Raw genomic sequence first — 11,965 nt, 5'->3', positions numbered from 1 at the left:
CTCACCTTATGGTACTTGAGCGCTTTAGTTCGTTCCCGTCCAAATATGAGGACGGTGACAGTTGCGTAGAAGGCAACACGAAACTCCAGTACGGGCTTTGCACTTCGCCCCCTCCTGGTGCCTTGTTAGTAAAAGGAAAATTTAATAATAAAGCAGCGAGGAGGAAAAAAGCCCAGGATCAGGCAAGTTAAATGGCGCATGCGCGCAACCTCCATCCGAAACACATTTTCCTTTACTTGGAAAGTCACCTAAAGCAGTCGAAGTGCAGGTAAGAGACTTTAGTCTTCGGTCCTGGGCTCAGCTGCTGTCTCGCATAGTCCCCTGTGCCTCATACTCTCTACATTTGAAGCATAAAAGGCATCCAGGTTGCATAGGGCGCTACTCCATTTGCACAGGTCATTGGGCACGGGCATGGGGTGGCAGCCTCGCAGAGGTAACTATGCTGTTGCTCTGGTAGAGCCTTTGGCAGTGGGTGGCTGCCTCCTCGATCGGCCCATTGGCACATTATCATTCATAAGGGTGGCCACGCTGTTAGGATGCTGGTAACTAACGTTGTCTTGTTTTATGCAAGTGACTAGCTGTGCCTACGGGCTAACAGAGCAACGCGCCGTGACAGCCATTGAGGTGACATCTCCTCTGGGAACTAAGGGTTCCTGGTTTTGTGTCTGGAGAAAGGCGCTGGTGGAACCCGAGAGAGCTTTGGGAGTTACAGATTGTGCTCGGCTCTCTCGCTTCCATGTGCTTGAAGTTACGTGGCTGATTGGAGTTTGCTTACAGAGCCTACTGTAATATATATATAGCGCGCGTGTGTTTGTACAGGGAGCGCGTGTAGCAACTGGGACGGGACAGGGGCCCGGGCATTGCACTGGGCTGCAGAAGGCAGAGATTGTACCGTGGTCCCTTTACCTTACAGTAAGGATCCATACAGTGCTTGGACTGCTTCTGCAAATAAGCCACTTACTAATGGCAGGACAACAGCATTTTAGTTGTAGGCAAATCAAGTACACAATTACTTTCACGGCGACTTTGACAGCTATTGGTGTCCGTGACATATCTAGTGCACATATACATATACATATACATGGTGACGGGCTAAAAGCGAATGATGTTTGATCCTCTAGAAACTGCCGTGTGCCCTCGGCTTTTCCCGAACTTCCTTGAAGGTGGAGTTGCTTCTTATCGATCAGTTCTCGGCTGCAGAACTGCGATTTACTGCTCTGCTTGTGAAAAAGTTCTGCGGCGCGAACTCTCTGATAAACCCCTTCAGCATTGGCAGTGGCCCTTTATCGTGTAGCCCAGCGTGTGAGTCGGGACGGCATTGGGTACAAACCTGCAGTTTACCCATACCCACTACGGCCTTTTCTTATGGGGCAGCTAACAGAGCTGTTTGCCCCATCTTCCAAATAATCCTCCCGCTGCCATGCAAGGGTTTACAGGAGAGTATAGGAAGGCAGCTCGCCCAGTGGGTGGGGGTGAGGAAGGTGATCGTAACCGTGCATTTTTGGTCAATGTCACACTCCTATTTTTGAGTCAGGGACAAGAGAACAGGTGCCCGACTTGTCACTCAGCTTCGCTTTTACAGAGTAAACTTTATGAATCTTTGTACCACAGTGGATTTTTGATTTTCTTTCTGGAAAAGAATCGTGGAAGTTCTGCTTGTGTTTCCCAACTAGTTTACAATCCAGCACCTGAGGTCAAACTGGGTGGGGGGCGGTCTTTGTAACAGGGACCAATCCAGAGACCATCAGTGACTTATTTTCTATTGTAAGTACAATGTTGGTTATTTATAGTCTACTGTGTGCTCTCTCTCTCTCTCTCTCTCTCTCTCTCTCTCTCTCTCTCTCTCTCTCCCTCTCCCTCTCTCTCTCTCTCTCTCTCTCTCTCTCTCTCTCTCTCTCTCTCTCTCTCTTTGTGACCTGACTAGGGGTGAGGTATCCCAAACAGCAGCTGGGAGACCCCCCAGGGATATGCTATCAAGGTGCTGAGGAGGGGGTGGGATATTCACTTTTTCTAGGAGGCACCAGTTGCCAAATAATAGGTTTACAAACGAAATGCCCATATCTGATCCTACAGGGGGTGGGTGGGATTGAGAGGAAATGGGTCACGAAAGCCTATGCTGGCTATGACACTTGTGCAAAACCTTTCAGTGTAACCCTCAACAGTGTCCATGCTGTATATATTACATGTGCAAATACTTCTGTTCTTTGCTTTGTGATATATAAACAATAATACATTTGATATTTAATGTAAATAATGTGCTTTTAGATTTTGTATTTGGATTCCCATAAAGTGTTTCTCTTCCGGTTGTATCATCACTGCTGCGTTTTGCAGTCCTGTAGCTTGTTAGTGAGAGTTTATGGTGAATATTGTTGAACCTGAGTAATCAATTCTGCGATCTTATGCCTCCTCCTGTTTAATTTATTAGACTAGTTATTTATTCTGTTGATGATAATCTGTTGCTGGTTTCTATGGAGATGTCAACTGATCTCTTTCAGAAATTAAACTCCATATACACAAACCTTTTAAAGAGACAGTCTGATAATGTCACAAAGCAGTTTTGAGGTTTTATGGAATTTCTAATTCTCTCAAGCATATTATTGTTATAATTATGAATTTGTAAGGGCAGCTACAGTTAAAGCTTTGTGCCAAACCAAGTTTATTATGGCTAACAGAAAGTAATTGCTTTGATCTTTAAGTTGCATCATTATTTGAAACAGATCATTTTTCTCTCCCCCTACGGAAGATATCAAAATAATTTCAAGATCAAAGAGTTAGTTTGAAAACTATTGTTTAAAAACAACCGAAAGGCCTCTGTCAGTTATATATTAAAAGACAATATTATGCAATCTGCACATTTAGCCCAAAATAAGTTTATTTTTTACAATAAAATAGAAAGTTATTGAGCATATTAATGAAACATACAGTATTATTAGCTCCAAAGCACTCTCTTCATTCTGCACTTGATATCTAAAGTGAGGTCTCTTAATTTGATTTTGGCAGAATAATATTGTTTAACTTACTGCTTATGAACATTACTGTGTATGGTTTTCTATAAAAAATCGAAGCATAAAAATGTATAAGTCTCTATATATGTATACATACATACATATGTGTCAAGCTCAGGTATATATAATTATAAAGGTTCAATGACTAAACATATGTTCTGTCCACCCTGTTTATACTCAACCTTGCCTATTACAAAGTATTTGAATCTTTTTCTTCCATTCTTTAAAACATGTTTGCTAAACAAACAAATCAAGTATCATTTTTTTAAAAATAAAGAATGGTAAAATATCATGAGCAAGTAAACTTTTAGCACATCATCAAATCTGCTCTTTTAACAGAGGTCACAAGGATGGGTAAATTCTTCTTAGTTTTAGTGTGTGTATTTTTGTAAACATGCATTTTGTTTGTTTAATTTCACTGTGGCAAGTAAAAGAGCTGTATAGCTTTAAACTCAGGAGTTTGCATATTCTCCTTGGATCTTTCCCCTTTGCTAATTATTGTGTTGTTTTCAGAGCAAATATGTCATATCCATGGCGACCAGGCAGGTTTATTGTCTTTCTGAAGCAATAGCTCACATAAGTAATTAATGACTTCTTTTTTTTCCCCCTGGCTTAGGTTAAACAGATCATTCAAGGAAAGTCATATCTCTCTCTTTTTTTAGCACATTGACACAGGAACATGAGTTAGTACAAGAAAATACTTTAACTAAGAAGTCAACTGCTTATTTTTTCTCTATTTTTTTAAAAGATGTAGTGTCAGCTTTCAAGCAGATGAGGTTGTCATCCTTATATAGTTTGAGTTAAGCAATTCGGAGCTACTGCAGGAAATCCCTTTAAGCAGGAGTTCAGTTAGTTGTTCAACAGAAAAAGGAAACATCCTGGAGGAATTTACCCTCAAATCCTCCCTATGGGTCTACTAACATCATTTTTATATGCTGCATTTATTTTAGTAGCTTTTAATTGAAATGTTTACAGTAAAGATACGACAAAGCAACTTAGTTAATGAAAAAGTTGAAAATATTTTTTTTTCTTTTAACCTCAAATACTGTCCTTTTCTGTATTCTGTTACATTTTGTATGCATGCTTGCAAGCTGTGCTGTTTCTGATTGTACCCTTTCTATTATTATTCACTACGGTTTTAAACTCCTTAATCTTTTATCTGCCTAGTCCCAAATGCCCATATGGACACTTAAGGTATAATAGCAATTTGTGTTTAGTCAGTTTTATTTTAAATCTGAACACTTAATGTGATAATAGGGCATTTCGGGGCTAGTTGATTTTGCAAACCTATACTTTTTCATCGTTGGAACATGATCAGTCTTTTTTAGCTTATTTGTATATCTTCCACAGTACACACTGAAAAGGTTTAAACAATCATTTCTGTAGAAAGTATAGAGATAAGTTTAGGGAAAAATAAACAGACACTTCTAATGACACAAGACCCTCTATATCGACATTACTACAGTTTGCTTTTAATATTAGGTAAATAAGTGACCTGCCATTAACATTACTGTTTATATGTTTAATAAGAAATTGTAAATAAATCTAAAGACAGCATTAGCGTGACATTGTCCATCTGAGACTAGCATTGTTTGTAATCTAGCCCCTGACCAGCTAATGTTCTTGTCAGACTGCAGAGCTAACAACAATCAGACACAATGTAGATAGACCCATTTTTAGAGAGTGCTAAGCTTGGGTACCGCTAGCTTTTTGTCATCTACCTTCCAGCCTCAGTGCATTATATCTCAAAAATCTGTTTAGTTTTATCTGACAAACATTTAACCTGTTCAGTGCAACTGTGCAGTTAGCAATTGTGTTAAAGTTAAACTTTAATGTAGCATGTTCCCATAGGAAAAAAGGCCATAATATATTGTGATAATATTATGAACAGAGAAAGCATGATGAAAAATTTACCTTTTAGCAAGTGTGCTAGATACCATCTTGATGTTTACCATATAAGAGTCTGTGGCCATGAATAGTTTACACCTTTTATTTAATAACTTTTAATATGAGAGTTACATATGTCTCTGTAAAGGTTCAAAAACCTTCTCTATAGTTACAGTATGTCTGTTGAGTATTTTTACCTCAGAGGCAAGGTGGGTAAAAGAACTGGCAAGGTAGGTTATATTCCTTTGACATAATACTGCAGCTTAAATGGAAGGAAGAAAAAGAGAGAAGGAGAACATCGTAAATTTTGCTAAAATTAATCAGCCGTTTAAGGGCTTCCCATTAACGAGGTTTTCTAGGCAGGCTGCCTCCTCGTGTCCCCGGTCAAAGTCCGGGAGGGGGATGAGAAATTTGAAGAGGAATAATAAAAACAAAAGAAAGGGTGGAATTATAGAATATAAATCCTCAAGTGTCCTTGATCCATATTGTCAGTTTTTTTTTGGGACTGATTTGTCCTGTGTGCCTTTGACTGAAAAAGCACGTAGAGAAAGCCAGTGACAGAGAGAGAGAGTGAGAAAAAGAAAGAGAGGGACGTGCCGGTCCTTTAGAGCTCATTATCATTCTTAATAAGTCTTAAGGAATAAAGAGGAGCATTGAGTATAAATGCTGGGTAATCCTAACAATCTTCAAGGTGAGAGGAGTCTTAAGGACAAAGAAAAAAAAGATGGTAGTTGCTCGAACAAGCAAGGCCGGTGAAGAAAACAACCTAACTTGGTCTTATTTGCTTAAAGTGATTGTCTAATATATCTTCTTAGGTTAAGTGAAAACATAAAAGTATCTGGAACAATATGGACAATCTAAGCAAAAGGAAAGATGGCAAAGACTTTTATATTTTAAACTCTAGAAAAGGATTAGAGGTCTTGCAAAAGTAACAGGCTAATTGAAGAACACTTAATTTCTCTGGAAAAGCATGCTGTGCCTATCCAGATGCAGATATGGGTTCCTCGAATGCTTAGGATCTGAGGTTTTCTGGATAAGGGATCATTTTCTGTAATGCAGAGTGCCAGCTTTAAGGCTACTAGAAAACAACATAGATTTATTATAGCTTTGTTGACAATATGTATAAGGTATTAGTGTCTTTTTATTACAGATAAAACATAATTTAGAATTAACAGCATTGCTTTCTGGATTACAGGTTTCCACATAATACATCCATACCTATACATAATCATCAGCAAATTATCAGCAAATACAGTCAAAGGTATCTTACTTTTGTTATTTCCTAGTTTACTTGAGCACCTATTCCAGCAAAATTAATGTTAGTTGAATCTTTATCAAACATAAATAAACATTTAAAACATATATATTTTGTGCATTTTGTTCACATATGCAATGCAAGATATTCTTTGAACTATACTTCCAACACCGTCCTTCATTTATTGTAATATTTCATACATTTTAATATTTGTGTTCTCTTGTCATCAGTCTTCCCACAAGTTGTGCTTCCTAATGACTTAATGAGGATGATGAGAATAAAACATCTAATGCTTGACCATTCCTAGTTTAAACAGTGAATTTTTTTGGATATAATAGACAATTTGTGGTAGTCCTATTAAAATGTGTTCAAAAATACAGGCCTTCCTACGTTAATGACATTGCCATAATTTTTACTATGTGGGCAAGTAAAATACTGGCCAGTTGGCAACCCTAGTTAATGATTCCTCTGTGTGTGTGTGTTTGTTTTTTTTTTTTTCGTTTGTTTTTTTTGCTCTATGCTCCTTCTTTGTTGTTTCTATTACCTGTCAATTTCCAATTGGTGTAGACAGCCTTTCTACTACTTGTTCCAGCAAACTATAAATCAGGGGTGCGCAGCCTTTGTCACCCTCTCTCGCCACCTGGCCTCCATCACAAGATCTACCTTTATAAAGAAAAGTGGGCCTTATATCGTACGTTGCAATAATAATAATCAAAACCATTATTAAAAATATTAAATGCAAGCTCAGGTGCACCAGTAAATGACTGAGCTTTGTATATACCACAGAAACACATGTAGGTAAAATAATGCCATAAACATTTATTTTTTTTGTAAACACCTGTGTGCAGGTCGTGGTCTACCAGGAAATTCGAAGTGGTCTACTGGCAGATTGCAGTCTACATCTTGGGCACCACTGCTATAAATAATGGAATTTGAATCTATTATTCTATAGTTTATTGTGGAGCTTTAGATGTGAAATATAAATTGTGTTGTACAACACCCCCATTTTAATTAATTAAAATTAATAATGAGTGCATTATTATTATCAGGAACAGCACATCCAGAATTATTCTTCAAGCTTGCCCATTTGTATTTCTCATGAGGGATTTCGGCTTTCCTGGTTTCTCACCATTAGGTAGTATAGATTTTAGGCAAGGCCAGATATTCTTAAACAATCCCCCAAAAAAATAGTTTGAAGCATTTTTGCCCAACTAAGCAATTTGAGTATTGAGTGATACTCAGCTCCCACAATGGCAAGGAATTATCTGGATTTTTTCGCTACAATAAAATACAGGAGACAAAACATTTTGTATGCGATTGTCTATGTGTAACTTTAAAGGACAAGGAATGTTAATCTAAAGAAGTAGGCTAGAAATGTTGTACATTATGTTGTACATTATGTTTAGGGTTACAGGCCAACCCCATTTTCTGCTTGATAATTTGCGACAACCCCTACACTTAGCAGAAAGGCCATCTCCCCTAGACTCTTTATTAAAATAATTCACATTTTTAAAAATTATTTCCTTTTTCTCTGTAATGATAAAACATTAGCTTTTTCTCGATCCCGACTAAGATATAATGAATCCTTATAAGAGGCAAAACAATCCTATTGGCTATAATTCATGTTTTAAAGTATTTTAAGTAGACTTAAGGTATGGAGATCCAAATTACAGAAAGACTCCTTATCTGGAAAACTCCAGGTTCCCAGCATTCTGGATAACAGGTCCTATACCTGTAGAACTCACTGAAATTGTTACACTGAGCATGCACCAAGCCCACACAACAACTAATAATTTAAATTTGGTGGCACTCCCAATCCAAGTATCCCAATCTGCTGAGTTCTGTAATAGAAGAAGCACTGATCAATTGCAGAAGGATCCTGATCAGCGAGGGTGGCTAACAGATTGGAACTTCCCAGCAATTTATAGTTGCTTGGTACTGAATTTTAAGAATAATGTCTTAAAGTATATTTACTGCACATAATATTTTTTGGCACAGATATTAACATTCTGTTTTAATAATAATATCCCATGAAGTCGTTTTAGCTATTGGTAAGTAGCAAGTGGTGACTGTTCCCTCTTGTCACTATTGATAGGTGTCAAGTTGTCATTGTTCCCATAAAGCAGGGGTGTCCAAACTTTTGGCCCGCCAGGCCACATTGGAAAAAGAAAAATTGTCTGGGGCCACACCAGTGGTGTAACTATAGAGGATGCAGACCCCACAGTCGCAGGGGGGCCCGGACTGCGGGATCTGCTTCCTCAATATTAAACAAGAACCCCCCTCCCCAGCCGCTCTCTTACCTGCGGCACGGGTGGATAGTGGACAGAGTTTGGACAGTGAGTGAGCAGGGTCTGGACTGTTAATTGGTGGAGTCTGGGTGGAGTCCAGATGGGAAGTGGGCAGAGGCAAGAAGTAGGCGTGAGGATGGGGATCGGAGTGTGCTGGGCCCCTCTGAAGATTTTTTGCAGGGGGGCCCGGCACACTCTAGTTACACCACAGGGCCACACATGAAATACACAAACACGTTTGATTTGTAAAAGTAAAGGAAATAATCAGAAAAGAACTACAATGCCAGTTGGATAACCAGATGTAGCTATACACTGGAATATGGGACACCTGGATATTAAATAATCTTATTATTATATTGTTATTACTAACTGGGCAATGGGCAGAGTCCCTCCTCCTCCTATATCCTTTGTGACGTTTCCTCGGGAACCAAGCTGGGCCGCATTCATATGCATCCTGGGACGCATGTGGCCCTCGGGCCGCAGTTTGGACACCCCTACCATAAAGCATATAGGCTGACTCCTGATATGTTAGTTGTAGTCAACAAGTCAGTTAAAGTTCAGGGCTGTTTAACTGGTGGCCATCCAGGTCCATTATAGTCCCTAACCTTCTCAAAGGCTCAATAGGCTGATTTTGTATGGCATTAATCATTAATGTCATCTGGCTCTCATACATCATCATCATCATTTATTTATATATACATGATGAATATCCTGAATACTACTGAAAAATGTTGTTGGAACTGCTTAACCAATTTTATACTGTTTACAGGTAACTGTCAAAGCTGATACAGTTATGCTTCCAGCATCTAGGGAGATTCACATAGTGAGTCATGCACGTCCTTTTTACCTACAGCCAGAGCACGGGGATAAGGGCACAAAGTCCCCAGTCCTCCAGATAAGACGAACATCAAGTCCAGCTGGGAGGCATGCTGCCCTATAATTTGTGCTGCCCTATAATTTGTGCTGCCCTAGGCCTTTGTGGCCTTGCAGGCCTGATCACTAATGGGCTGTAGCACATGTGATACCTTACCTAGGTACAAATCTCATATTTTGTGAGTAGGCAGTTATACCATCTGCATACATTTTGTTGCATGTATACATAGCATCAAAAGCAATTACATTTACCTGTACAGTACACCAAGAGGGTAAGGGGATGGATTAAACAACCTCTATATGTGTCTTTATCTATTATGACTACATATTTGTATTCACCTCTGTTTGAGACTGCTGATATCATAAACTGGCAACAAGAATGCCCATTGTTGTTCTGTACTCACAGGAATCTCCTAACATTTGCTGTTACGTTCTATCACTCATTGTCAGCTTGTAAGATTTAATGACCTTACAATATCAATAGAATTGAACAGAGAAATGGCAGGAGATGCTTCCTGAATCAGTAACTTGCATTTTTTCAAAATAGCAGGGGTACCGCTATTGTAAAACTGCCAAAATCTATCATAGATTTTGAATCAGGTGCTATGTATGGTAAGAAGCCAGACTCAGAAGGATGCAAGTGTTTTTAATGAGCACCAAGGCTAATGCCTCATAACGCATTTTTACAGAGCAGTTTCAAAAACTCCCATGGTGGTATATTTATGCCAATAATACATTTACAAAAAAATTCATTGGATTAGACAAATTGCAAACACATGCATGTTCGATGGGCGTAAGAAGGACAGGCAATGCATTTTTGTAAAAATTTGGCCTTTAGTAAATAACCCCACTTCTGTTTTACAGTGCGCAATTAAGATTCACAATTAAGATTCACAATGCAATAAAAGCATAATACATTGCAACATGCAAATTTTATTCACAATTTTGTTCTTTTTGCAAATTTTATTTATTTATACATAACATCAGTTTCATCAAGATACATGATACACATCATGATATATTTTGGATTATGGGAGAAAACCAGTGCAGACATGGGAAGAACATACAGTTCAAACTCAGTACCCCACACTGCAGCTATTCTAACCACTGGACTTTTATAAAATTTGTAAAGAAACATCATAGTAGATAATAATGATTTTAAAGGATAATGACAAAACAGAGGTTCTCACAGACTACTTTTAAAATTGATGCTAGCAATTTCTAATTGCCAGACCAGTCCTCCCACTAAGATTCACCAGGCCAAACCCATGGATTAGTGGTTATGAAATGAAGCAGTGAATCTGTTCTGTTTGTCCTCTAGAAAATAGTATTGTCTTTTAATGTGATAGTCAATTTTCCAAATGAAATTAGCATAAATGGTGTATCCTCATTGAACTATTGTAACTATTGTGGACCCCACTACATAAAAATATGTCTCATGGAGGACTAATTTTATTGTCATGTTGGAAAGAATTCCATTTTCTTGATTCAGCAAGCCAATTCTGATATGCTAATCAATCTATTATGTATGTATAAATATATATATATATTTATTTTTTTTTACCTTTCTGAAATTTTAACACTGTGAGAAAAATCTTTTTATGCCGTAGATGATATGTACAGTATTATTAGATTATGGTGTTTGGAAAGGGGAGGAGGACGTGAATCTTTGGAAGATGAAATGTGGCAAGTTTATGAAAGTGTGTATTAAAAGCAGGTCTGCTTCTCTGATTTCACTGCAGTATGCCAAAACACTGAGTTTCTCATTTCAGTAACTCAAATCTTCAGGGAGGTTAATTTCCATGACGAACTGCAGGCCACACGCTTAAAGGATTTATCTAATTAGATTGACACTTTTTTATTTTTTAAAGGAACTGGACGCACATTCAAATTGTGGCGGGAGCAGGAAAAAGTTTTAAATATCTCTGCTATTGCTCTCAGCATGCCTCTGTCTTGATGGTTATGTTTTCTTTGAAAAATGCTTTCAGAAGACGAAATGTCTCAGCAGTGTGTTTTATAGTTGTAAAGAAAAGGTTGTGTCTTTTACCTTATCTTTAATTTAGAGTCAATCAGTTATGCACTGATAGATCCATAAAATTACTTACTAGTTTATACTTCCAGTACAGAGAGAAGTCCTGATCTGTCAACAGCACATGCAACTAGTGTTGCAAACATGCATCTAATTGTTTACATGGTGGGAAACATCTGTTAGAAGTGATTAGAAATCTGATTCTGTGCCTCAAAAAGAGAAATCCAATGTTTACTTGTTTCTTTTGTATGGTTCATTGCTGTCATTATTGATACCCAGGGGCCCGAGTGAAGGAATAGAGAAAAAAACTTCGAATTTCAAATGTTTTTTTTGGCTACTTTGACTATCGAATGGGCTACTTCGACCTTCGACTACGACTTTGAATCGAACTAAAAATCGTTCGACTATTCGAACATTCGATAGTCGAAGTACTGTCTCTTTAAAAAAAAACTTTGACCCCCTAGTTCGCCACCTAAAAGCTACCGAAGTCAATGTTAACCTATGGGGAAGGTCCCCATAGGCTTTGCTATCTTTTTTAGGTCGCAGAAAAATCGTTCGATCGATGGATTTTTCATTCGATCAAACGAATTGCGTTAAATCCTTCGACTTTGATATTCGAAGTTGAAGG

General features: G+C 38.1%; 1 protein-coding gene across 3 annotated transcripts in view; it reads left to right on the top strand.

Annotated features, from left to right (window-relative positions):
• Nucleotides 1–200: 200 nt before the first annotated feature.
• Nucleotides 201–11,965, top strand: part of casz1.S (castor zinc finger 1 S homeolog) — a 309,346-nt gene continuing 297,581 nt past the window's right edge. For 2 of the 3 annotated variants that reach the window (XM_018227624.2, XM_041571250.1), the window contains exon 1: nt 201–268. The gene's annotated coding sequence lies outside the window, so the exon portion shown is untranslated. Of the gene's footprint in view, nt 269–1,220; nt 1,765–11,965 lie in introns of those variants that run through there. The other variant, XM_041571251.1, reaches the window with a different exon arrangement.

The sequence above is a fragment of the Xenopus laevis genome, chromosome 7S (genome assembly GCF_017654675.1).
Source record: "Xenopus laevis strain J_2021 chromosome 7S, Xenopus_laevis_v10.1, whole genome shotgun sequence".
Classification (NCBI taxonomy): Eukaryota; Metazoa; Chordata; class Amphibia; order Anura; family Pipidae; genus Xenopus; species Xenopus laevis.
The sequence above is the reverse complement of the archived record's forward strand: the minus strand, read 5'-3'. Positions and strand labels throughout refer to the sequence as shown.